The sequence below is a fragment of the Halichoerus grypus genome, chromosome 8 (assembly GCF_964656455.1).
Source record: "Halichoerus grypus chromosome 8, mHalGry1.hap1.1, whole genome shotgun sequence".
NCBI classification, from domain to species: Eukaryota; Metazoa; Chordata; class Mammalia; order Carnivora; family Phocidae; genus Halichoerus; species Halichoerus grypus.
In genome coordinates this window covers 4,852,927-4,864,956 of record NC_135719.1, presented here as the reverse complement: position 1 = coordinate 4,864,956, position 12,030 = coordinate 4,852,927, and the positions used below count along the sequence as shown (strand labels likewise).

Genomic DNA, 12,030 nt, shown 5'->3' with positions numbered 1-12,030 from the left:
TAGTCTCTTAAAATCCCTTTAGGTCCATTGGGTCCCCTTTTCAGTTTGTCTCCTGCCTCTCTGGCTTGTTGTTCTCAGTCTCCATCATGGACTCCTTAGTTTACTCCTTAAATGGAGGAATCCTGCACCACTTCTCACTCTACAATGCCTCTGGGTGATTTTCTCTGCTCTCATGACTTCAACTACCTTCCTTATGCATTCACCTCTCCAATATCTATAGCTCTGATCTCTTCCTGGATGTCAACTTTTATATCAACTGCTTCTGAACATCTCCACTTGGATGTCCAACAGACACCTCAAGCTCACTGTGTCCCAGATGTCACATCTCCCATCCTCATTACTCCCCACTAAAGACCTGTGCTTTCTCTTATGTTCCAAATCTCTATAAAAGGCACCATCTCGGGGTGCCTGGGTGGCTCAGTCAGTTAAACATCTGCCTTTAGCTCAGGTCATGATCCCAGGGTCCTGGGATCGAGCCCCACATCTGGCACTCTGCTCAGCAGGAAGTCTGCTTTTTTTTTTTTTTAAGATTTTATTTATTTATTTGACAGAGAGAGACACAGCGAGAGAGGGAACACAAGCAGGGGGAGAGGGAGAAGCAGGCTTTCTGCTGAGCAGGGAGCCCGATGTGGGGCTCGATCCCAGGACCCTGGGATCATGGCCTGAGCAGAAGGCAGACGCTTAACGACTGAGCCACCCAGGTGCCCCAGGAAGTCTGCTTCTTCCTCTGCCTCTGCCCCTCTGCACCCCACCCCCCAACTCATGCTCTGTCTCTAATAAATAAATAAAATCTTAAAAAAAAAAGGCACCACTCAATCACAAAAGTAATTGTCATTCTTGATTCTTCCTTCTCACTCACTTGCCAAATCCAATTAGTCACCAATCTTGTTATTCTACTTTCTTAATGTCTCTCTTATTCATCCACTTTCTCCAACCCCACTGTCACTACCTTGGTTCATGCTACTTATCCTGATTGTTGTAGTGAATTCCCAGCCAGTCTTTCAGCCTATAGTCTTGCTCCCACACCTTGCCTCACTCCAATCCTTCACACGGCAGCCAGAATGATTTATTCAAACCATAAATGTGATGATGCTACTTCCTTACGTAAAACCTTTCAGTAGATCTTCCTGACTTTCAGGATATGGCCAAATTCCTTGGCATGCTACAAAAGGCATTTTGTGTTCTGGCTCCTGCCTACCTCTCCTGCTGGTCTCACTCTCCTCATGTTTGAAAGTATATAGTTCCCTGAATGCTGCATGCTCTCGCTTTTGTGTAAGCTGCTTCTGCTGCCTGGAAAGTTCTCCATCCCACCCCAAAACCTTTTATTCCTCCTTGCCTTTCAAATTAAGCTCATGCATCACATCCTCTGGGAAGCCTCCACTGCATTTCTCCTGCCCGCATACTCACCATCTAATTATGTATCTGTTGCTCTCACCAGACTGTGAGTTTCCTGGGGGCAAGGGCCTTCTTACTTTTTATCCCCAGAATATTACATGAAATAAACAATTGAAATGAATTGTCAAATGAATGAATGGAGATGTTAAGTCCTGGGAGGCTCAGTCCGCCCAGAGGCAGGTAGATCAAACCAAACTCTAAAGTTATCTTCATTCAGATAAATGGGGATGGTGGCCCACAATGTGTGCTCAAGGCTGAAAGAGGATTTTTCAAAGTAAAAAGCAGAAGACATAGTGCTAGTTCTTGAAGAATTTTCAATATCATTTGCAGCAGAAAAAAATAAAAATAGGGGTGGCTGAGTGGCTCAGTCAGTTAAGTGTCTGCCTTTGGCTCAGGTCATGATCTCTAGGTCCTGGGATCGAGCCCCATTGGGCTCCCTGCTCAGTGGGGAGTCTGCTTCTCCCTCTCCCTCTGCCCCTCCCTTCGCTCGTGCTTGCTCTCTCTCTCAAATAAATAAATAAAATCTTTAAAAAATAAAAGTAAAAGCTATCTTTATGAAAGGAAACAAGGTGTAACTGTCAGCCTATACATTCTATAGAAACTCAAGAGAGGAGGCAGAATCTTTTAGGCACCATCAAAGGACACTCACCTGTCTCTCAGAGGAGACTTCCAAGGGACGCGGGCCACAGCTGGGCCAGCACAGCAGTGTAAAAGAGGAAACATAATGTCCAGCACAAACTAGAAATGGGGTTAGGTGTGGGGTGCTTCCTTCCCGGGAGCTTACGGTCTTGAGGAACAGACAGACTGAGCAAGAAATAATTGGAATGAAAAGAATCTGGTAGGAAGGAATAGGACCTAGAGAGATTAATATAAACTGGGCGGATCTGGAAAGGCTTAATGAAGTTTCCCTGCAGTGTTGAAGTGGAAACTGTGTGTCTTATGAAAATAATTCAGATATTTAGGACAGGTGATTCCAGACTAGATAAAGACATAAAGCCTGAGGCATTAAATTTTCCAAATGTGGGACTCTGACATGCTATTTTCTCTGCTCACTGGGCTGCCAATCTTCCCAACATATAAGTCTTTTAGATCCCATCCATCACAATGACATGTCTGATATTTTCTTTCATAGATAGCCTGCTGGTCTGCCTGAAGGAAGCATCTTGTTATAGAGGTTAAGTCAGACCCACCTGGCTTTAAATCACAGATCAACCACTCACTAGCTGCATGATCTTGAGTCAGTGAGTTAACTCTTCTTTTTTTTAAGTTTATTTTTATTTATTTGAGTAATCTCTATACCCAATGTGGGGCTCAAGTTCACAACCCCGAGATCAAGAGTATTATGCTCTTCTGAGCCAGCCAGTTGCCCCAAGTTAACTCTTTTTTAAAAATTTGTCATATTTTTTAAAAGACTGTATTTATTTATTTATTTGAGAGAGAGAGAGAGAGAGTGCGGGGGGAGGGCAGAGGGAAAGAGAATCTCTAACAGACTCTGCGCTGAGCATGGAACCCCATTTGGGGCTCTATCTCATGTCCCTGAGATCATGACCTGAGCCAAAATCAAGAGTTGGACGCTTACCCAACTGAGCCACCCAGGTGCCCCTATATTAACTCTTTTTTTATCCTCAGTTTTCTGGGTGTAAAGTGGGAATAGAAGACCATTTAATCATTTGAATATTAAACAAGATAGTACATGTTAATAGAGCTGTTGGATGACAAATGGTAAGTGGACAATGAATGTTAATAATTATTAAAAACAAGAAGTGGGTTCAAACTGATGTCCAAATGCTCAGAAAGTCAATCTGTCATTATAGCTGAACCCTGGTTAATTGCTTCTGTGCAAATCAAACGTATCTACCAGCAAAGGCAAAGTTGACTGCATTTAAAAAAAAAAAAACAAAACTGGGCGCCTGGGTGGCTCAATTGGTTAAGCGACTGCCTTCGGCTCAGGTCATGATCCTGGAGTCCCTGGATCGAGTCCCGCATCGGGCTCCCTGCTCGGCAGGCAGTCTGCTTCTCCCTCTGATCCTCCCCCCTCTCATGTGCTTGCTCTCTCTCATTCTCTCTCTCTCAAATAAATAAATAAAATCTTTAAAAACAAAAACAAAAAAACCCAAAACTATTCAAAATAACCATGATCTTACCATTTTCTCCTTGACTTTCCCAGTGAAGGAAGTGGTGGGTGGAAGGAGGAAGTTCCTGTACAGTCCTGCCAGGAAGGGAAGTAGTCCGGGAGTATCAAGGCAAACCAGTGCACCCGCCACCCTGAAAGCCTCGTTCTTCCCTGGTGCCACTTCCCAAAAGGATCTGTATGGGTTTGCTGGGAGGACACACCCATCCCAGCCTCCCTTAGGTCAGGTCAGGGGCTAAAGAGATGAGACTTTCCGCCTACCAACCCAATGGCTATGGACATCAGAGAGCCTGGCTTTTAAAAGATGAAGGAGCTCTGTGTCACATAGGGTGTCAGGAAGAAATCTCATTCCCCCACATTAAAGGTGACTTCTGTGCAGAGATAGGTGACTAGAGCCACTCAAGTCTTCCTGGGAGGTTTTTGGGGAGCTCTCTTAAAAAGTCCTGGACAGCTGTAGAGGCAGCCTTCTGAGTTGTTATGTGTGTATATGCAGTGGGGGTGGGGAGACACCAATTCCCTGTTTGGCCATTCTGCTTCGGCTAAAAGAAAGGGACCCTGCTGTTGTTGGTTCTTAGAGAGGAGACAGGGCGCTGTGAATGGGGAGGTCCTGTGGGGGAAGGGCCAAGCATGGGGACAACCTTAGCCTCTCTCCTCTAACTAGGGCTTATACCTCCTCCGTCACTGATGAATTGCCTTTGGAGCTTTTGCATTTTATCATTAATAATGGGACACTGAAGGGTCTCCATTTTTAGAAAGGCTCTGTCTCTGCTGTTTTTCTGTTTTTCTGCGAGGCCCCATTTATTCATGTTCTATATTTCATCTTGTATCCGAATAAACCAAAGAACCTATGTTCCCACTCCAAGGGGGAAGCAAGAAAGTTAATCATTTTCTGAGTTTGGTCCTTGGCCCCCAAACACCTGATCACATCTAAAAGGTACTGGATCCCAAACATGTTCCAGGACATTAGCTTCGAACAAACCTCATCTGCTGCTGGCTCAATACCCCCTACCTTCCATGATTTATGAAATAACACCTATTGTTCACCTGACACTTGCCTTCGATCGGACCTTACCCTGGATTCCTGAAGGAACACGTACCCTAAACCGCTTTCCAGTATAACCTCCTGAACCCAAGCAAGGAAGAGACTCCGTCTCCTATCCTGACTCGGCCAGACACTCCGTCTGCTATACTCTATCCCTTATGCGATTCAGTAAACTCTGCTCTCACTTCCTCCTGGCTTGTGTTTAATTTCTATCCTGCACATAGCCAGAGACCCTCTTGGCTGGTCCTGTGCAACCCCCTCTGGGTCCTCAGATCCGGCCTGCCTACGTCAACTTGATGGTTTAAAAGATCCTTTGGGAATCTGTTAAGGCAGTGAATCACCACTGGAAATGTGGTTTGTGTAAATCTGGATTTGAATATAATGTTCTCTTAATGCAACCACATTCAAAAATATGATCATTAGCAATCATTTATACATGCACTCAAGTAATAAAAAACATTTACCTAAAGGCTGCTCTGTAGCCTGTCTTCAAGGTGCTGGTGCTGAAACTCTGCATGATTTGGCCACTCCCTCCTTCATCAGTCTGATCTGACATTCCTTGCTAATCCCTCACCCTACAATGCAGGCATATGCAAACACTTGCAGCCCCAAGATATGACAGAGGGGTTATGAAGTGAGCTCTAGAGCCAAACTGCTCTACCCCTTCCAAACTGTGTGATCCTAGACAAGCCACTTTATTTTTTTTCAAATATTTTATTTATTTGTCAGAGAGCGCACAAGCAGGGGGAGCAGCAGGCAGAGGGAGAAGCAGACTCCCTGCTGAGCAAGGAGCCCCATGCAGCGCTCATTCCCAGGACCCCGGGATCATGACCTGAGCCGAAGGCAGACACTTAACCCACTGAGCCACCCAGGAGCCCTGACAAGTCACTTTAAAGTTAATTTGCCTCTCTGCACCTCGGTTTCTTTACCTGTAAACAAGGACTTTGGGATCTAGGGGTTTTATGGAGCTAAAGTGAGCTTAGAATGTAAACCATGAGAACAGCACCTGACACTTGGTAAATAATGATCATTAGTATCATCAGAATGTCCTTCCACTTGGAGGCCTGTCAATCCTACTACTTCCAGACCCTGTTTGAGTGTCATCTACCGTGGGAAGCCTCCGCAGACCTCCCCCCGGCAGAGTTAACACCCCTTCATTATGACCTTTATTACATGGAACTTCAATTGTGTTCAATTTTCAGAATCAAAAAGAAGGCTTCAAGGTCTAACATAATCTGAAAAGAGAATAATCACTATAGGAGAGATTCTTGCTTCTATAAAGAACAGCTCGCCAAAAAACAGACCCTTCACTACAGGAACTAGTAGTTACCAGAGGGGAGGTGGGTGGGAGGAATGGGAGAAATAGGGCATGGGGATCAAGAGCGCACGTATTATGATGAACACTGAGTAATGTATGGGAGTGTTGAATCACTATATCGTACCCCTGAAACTAATATCACACTGTATCACACTGTATGTTAACTATACTGGAATTAAAAAAAAGAGTTAAAAAAAGAAAACAGAGTAGCTCATTAACCCATCTGTGTAACTAGTGAACTTGAATTGAGCTGGGGAAGGAATATTTTCAGGGTGGAGTACTTCCTGTCTTGGGCCTGCCTATTCCCAAATTGTCAACATGCCTCCCAGCTCGCACCACTAACTGCGCTGCGCAGAGAATGATGGTGACACCAGCATTCCCTCTCACCTGAGAGGCCCCAGCCACAGGGAACCCCTTTCAGTTCCACAAAAGGCTTCTGGGCCTTCCTTAGAGCTGCTCTTTCTGCCTCCAGCATTTTCCAGCCCTCCCTTCTCCCTTTTGCTTAGCTGTTCTTCCTTCAATTTTCCTTCCTTCCTCCACCCCTAAAGCCTTCTCTTATCTCATCTCTGGAGATGGATTCCATTATTCCCCCAGGTGGCCACTAAGCAGCAGCTCAGACTTCCCCTTTCATAACACCTCCTACGTTGTCTTGTAACTATTTCTGTGGCTTTTCTGCCAAATTGGAGGTTTCACAAGCCAGGGACTACGCCTAGAAGACTAACCTTAGGCACAGTCCCTAACCTGTAGGTGATGATTAGTAACTACTGTTAAGAGCAAACATGAATGAATGAATAAATGAATGGAAGGAATGAATGCTTGGTATCAGGCACCCACCTGTGTCACGTTCCCTGTCTTTTTATCTTCCCAAGGGATTTCTGTGCATCGTGGGGCTTAAAAAAGAGAAGAAGAAGAAGAAAAAGAAGCAGCATGTCTCAAGGAAAGGAAGGAAATTGACTAGGACAGTGATACCTGAAACATTTAAAATTTCACACTAGAGGGATGCCTGGGCGACTCAGTCAGTTAAGCACCTGCCCTCGGCTCAGGTCAGAATCCCAGGGTCCTGGGATCGAGTCCCGCATTGGGCTCCCTGCTCAGTGGGGAGTCTGCTTCTCCCTCTCCCTCTGCCTCTCCCCCTGCTCATGCTCTCTCTCTCTCTGGCAAATAAATAAATAAAATCTTTAAAAATAAATAAATAAAATTTCACTAGAGATTCTCAGCATCTGAGAGTTTTCTCCCACTCCCTTCAAAATCCAGCCCTTCCCAATTGAACATGTTTTAAAAGAAAGAAAGATAAAAGAAGAAATATATAGAGAAAATGCTTTCATGCCAGAATGTTAAGTATGGTTTTCTCTAAGCCTATATTGACTGACACCAAGGCCTCTAGCCACAGAGGCCACTGACCACTCGAAAGGAGGCTAGTTTGGATTGAGATGTACTGCAAGTGCAAGACGCATTCCAGGGGCGCCTGGGTGACTTGGATGGTTAAGCATCTGCCTTTGGCTCCAGTCATGATCTCAGGGTCCTGGGATAGAGCCCCATGTTGGGGTCCCAGCTCAGTGGGGAGCCTGCTTCTCCCTCTGCCCCTCCCCCTGCTTGTGCTCTCTCTGTCTCTCTCTCAAATGAATAAAATCTTAAAAAAAAAAAAAAAGGGGACACATTCTAGATCTTGAAGACTTAGCATGAAAAAAGGAATTTAAATTATGGGCCATTTGATTACAATGTGAAATGATAATACTTTTTTTTTTTTTAATGAAGTAAGCTCCATGCCCAACATGGGGCTTGAACTCAGGACCCTGAGATCAAGAGTCACATGCTCCACTGACTGAGCCAGCCGGGTGCCCCACTAGTACTTCCGATATAGTTAAAGTTTGATTTCACTTGTTTCTTTTCACTGCTTTTAATAGGCCACTGGATGACTTAAAATGCCCTTTGTGGGCATGTAGAGGTTAGTTTGCAAAGCGGCGTCAGGTGGCTACCTTCTTTCTGCTCAGAGTTGCTTTTTTCAGTCCTTTTCTGGTCTGCTAGATGCCCTTGAACTCTGGCATTTTCTGCACTGCCTTTGGTGTGACCTCTGGGGCTGGGACATTGGTGTGGCAATAGGGTCTGCTCCCTGTGTCCTGACCTGTTTGCCCAGTTACTTACCACAGCTCTCGGTTTCTGTCTCTGGCCCTGGGCTGGGACCTGACCTAAGGCTACACAGTTCCCTTTGGGCTATGGTTTGGTTTTGGTTTTCTCTGTGTTCCCTGCATGTGGGAGTTTGGCAAAAAGAAATGAGATCTGTTCTTTAGGCAGTAATTTTGAAATCACCTATCCGAAAATATTGATAGGGGCGCCTGGGTGGTTCAGAGAGTGGTTTGGCTCAGGTCATGATCCCCGGGGTTCTGGGATTGAGCCCCACATCGGGCTCCCTGCTCAGCGGGGAACCTGCTTTTCCCTCTGCCGCTCCCTCTGCATGTGCTCTCTCTCTCTCTGACAAATAGATGAATAAAATCTTAAAAAAAAAAAAATATTGATAGATGAAAAATATATCACAAAATGCCTCAAGTCGATCACTGATCACTGTAATAAACAACTTGCCGACATATACAAACTGTTTCCCCTCGTTCTCCTGAATTAAGGGAAGATTGATTCTTTTTTCTATGTCAAGTTATGCTTTCTCAATCATGCCAACTTTATTTTTTATTTTTATTTATTTATTTATTTCATTAATTTATTTATTTTCAATCACGCCAACTTTAAAAGTCCATATGCTTATACAGGTGAGTGGGAAGGAGAATAACTAAATGAACACAAAATCTTAAGCACACACATGTCTTCCAAGTCTTTCTTCCTTTCCTGGGTGCCAAGAGAAATATTCCTCCTCCTCAGTAGTCTCAATGTTTCTGCCTCTCTGTGGGACAGGGGTCGGTAAGCATTGGCGCTTTGGAGTGATATGACCTAGGCTTAAATCCTGGCTCTGTCACATACTAGCAGTGTAATTTGGGTCAAGTAACTTCTCTGAGCCTCAGTTTTCTCGTCTGTATATTGGGGATGACAGAGTCTTCTGGAAAACACCTGGCCTAGAGGAGCTGTTTATGACCATATTATGCTTGCGTCATTCCCCGCTGACCTGGAGCCTCACTCCTCCCTTTCCCGCCAGCAGCTACAACCACTGCCTTTGCCTTAAAAAATTATACATGTACATACGGGTCCACAGAGGTGTCTCTCCTGACTTTTAGAAAGAAAAATATGGGGCGCCTGGGTGGCTCAGTTGTTAAGCAACTGCCTTCGGCTCAGGTCATGGTCCCAGGGTCCTGGGATCGAGCCCCGCATCGGGCTCCCTGCTCGGCGGGGAGCCTGCTTCTCCCTCTCCCACTCCCTCTGCTTGTGTTCCCTCTCTCGCTGTGCCTCTCTCTGTCAAATAAATAAATAAAATCTTTAAAAAAAAAGAAAAGAAAAATATGCCCCACTTGACTCTCTCTTTGGTTAATGTCTTACTTTCCCCTTCATTCCATCGTCAGATCTCGGATTGGAGTAGTTTACTGCTGTCCTGTTCTTTCCCTCCTTTCTTCCCAGCCATGTGTCATCTGCTCTGACATTAGAGTGATCCCTGAGATCACTTCAGTAGTGACCAGTAGGTTGGCAAATCCAGCGGTCTCCTGTGGGTCCCGTTCTTCCCGACTTCACTCAGCACTCACTGCCCCTTCTTTAGATGCTTTTCTCCTCCCGTAGCTCTGATGACCACCGGAGGGATCCGCGTCCTTATAAACTCACCGGCTCTGAGGACTCCCTGGCAATCTCTTCACCTCCTCTACTTCCTGGCTAGCCCCCCTGTGAGATGCTCGGTCAGGTCAGCCGGCCACTTGTCCCCTCTCCTCAGACCTCCCATCAGCCTCCACTCCCCGCCCCTCCCCCACGGGTGGCATTCCCCGCGCTGGCCTGCCTGCCTGTGGTTACTTGGGAGCCCGCACCTGCGGCCACACCACCGTCGACTCCTCCCCTCCAGCGCACAAGCGGAAGTGGCTTCCCAGCTGAAGCCAGACCCTCCACCTCTGCCCTAGAGCCCTCCTGTCTGCCTTCTGGGCACCTTTAGGGGAAACAACAGATCATCGGTGATTTGCCTTTAGCCTCTCCCACTCCACTATGTCCTCCCCGCAGCATTTAGGATCTCACCCATTCCTTGAGCTCACTTCCCCCTCTGGTTACTGCCTTCTCTCCCCTCCATTTTAGCCAAAGCTCTTGAAATCAAGCCCATGCTCTCTGCTTCCTCCTTTTGCTCTCCACTCTGGTTTCTGCCTTAAGTGCTTTATTGGGATGTGGGATTCCCTTGATGATGAGGGTGGTGATAGGGCTGTCTCTGTGAAACACCTGCAGAGTACAGATGGATTTCACAAATTAGCCAAGGTCACCTGGCAGGGGTTTGCGACCAGACACTTGAGCACAGAGTCGGTGCTGTTGACCACCATGCCACACTGTACTCCATGCTTTAAACTGGATGGCGTGTGTGCCCAGCACTCGGCACGGTGCCTTGCATCTAGTAGGAGACACATCAACATATCTGAGTGAATGAACACATTCTGCCATCACAGTTCAGGTTCTTCATCTCTCGCTCTTAGAATAGCCCACTGATCAGGGCGCCTGGGTGGCTCAGTGGGTTAAGCATCTGCCTTCAGCTCAGGTCATGATCCCAGGGTCCTGGGATGGAGCCCTGCTCTGCGGGGAGCCTGCTTCTCCCTCTGCCCCGCCCCCTGCTCATGCTCTCTCTCTCTCACTCTCTCTCTATGTCAAATGAATAAATAACATCTTAAAAAAAAAAAAAGAATAACCCACTGATCAAAGGTTCTTAAAAAGTGCAGGGGCTGGGGCGTCTGACTGACTTGGTTGGTGGAGCATGCGACTCTTGATCTTGGGGTCATGAGTTTGAGCCCCACATTGGGTGTCCAGATGACTTAAATAAAACTTTTTAAAAAAACTTAAAAAAAAAACAAAGAAAGTGCAAGGGCTGAGGTTTATGTCTATTTTCTGAAAAAAGGCCCAGTTTTCATGAATTTTTCATTGGACTCTGGGTCCCCCCCAAAAAAGTTAATAACCTCTTGATTCATTCATTCCTCTATCTTTGATTTTATTTTCCCCAACCTCCTCCCTTACATCCCGTACACTGCCATTAGATGACTAGATTGTCAGTGTTTTATTTTAATTCTGTCGCTGATAAAAACATAAGAACGAATAACCTCCCTGCACCCAAAGTGGCCTTGAGTGCCTCCTCGGAGGGCTGCCTCCAAGATAAAAATCACTTTGGCTCAACAGCTAAGACTTTAAGTAATCAAGCCCCAGAACGTTTTACCAGTACTATCCTCCATTTGTCTCCTACCTGAGTCTTCTGTTCAGTCAAACTGAAGTCTTGTACCTTTAAAACTTCTGTTCTGACCCACCTTTCAGGAGTTAGTTCAACAGTGATGTGTTACATTCCTGATCCAAGCCAGTACTTCTCCTGGAGCTGGGAATACGGGGATGACAACACAATCCTTACTTTCGAGATCTGATTGGGAGACATTCGTGAAAACAAAATCCCCAAAATATGGGATAATAAACTCGTGGGAGTTATTCCTGCTCAGAGGTGGGGTGGAACTGCCAGAAAGGAGACTTTCTCAAAGCTAGATGTGTCTGTATTCTTTACATGTTCCTTTTACAACAAACGTGCCTTAATTTTGTAACCAGAAAAAAAGGTCTTATCGGGTAAAGACTGTGATTAATTCAATTCTGAGCACCTGAGTGCCAAGGGGAAAAAACCCATAACTGTCCAAGAATTAGTAAAATTAGGGGTGCCTGGCTGGTTCAGTTGGTGAAGCATGTGACTCTTGATCTCGAGGTTGTGAGTTCAAGCCCCACGTGCGGGGTATAGATTACATAAATAAAAATTTAAAAAAGAATTAGTGAAATTAATGAGGAAAGGACAATCAACCAATAGAAAAACGAGCAAAAGCTAAGAATAGAGATTTCCCAGACGATGAAACATTATGGTCAATAAATATATGAAGCCCTGTTCAATCTCATGAATCATCAGGAAGTACAGATTAAGACCACAATGAGATTCCATTTGATACCCATTTGAGTGGTGAAAATTAAGAAATCTGACCGTACCAAGTGTTGGAGAGGATATGGAGC

General features: G+C 45.5%; 1 protein-coding gene across 1 annotated transcript in view; it reads right to left on the bottom strand.

Annotated features, from left to right (window-relative positions):
* SEC11A (SEC11 homolog A, signal peptidase complex subunit) overlaps positions 1-12,030 on the bottom strand; it is a 66,176-nt gene that overhangs the window by 44,820 nt on the left and 9,326 nt on the right. The window contains exon 5 of the mRNA XM_036082929.2: positions 11,237-11,362. The gene's annotated coding sequence lies outside the window, so the exon portion shown is untranslated. The remainder of the gene's footprint in view (positions 1-11,236; positions 11,363-12,030) is intronic.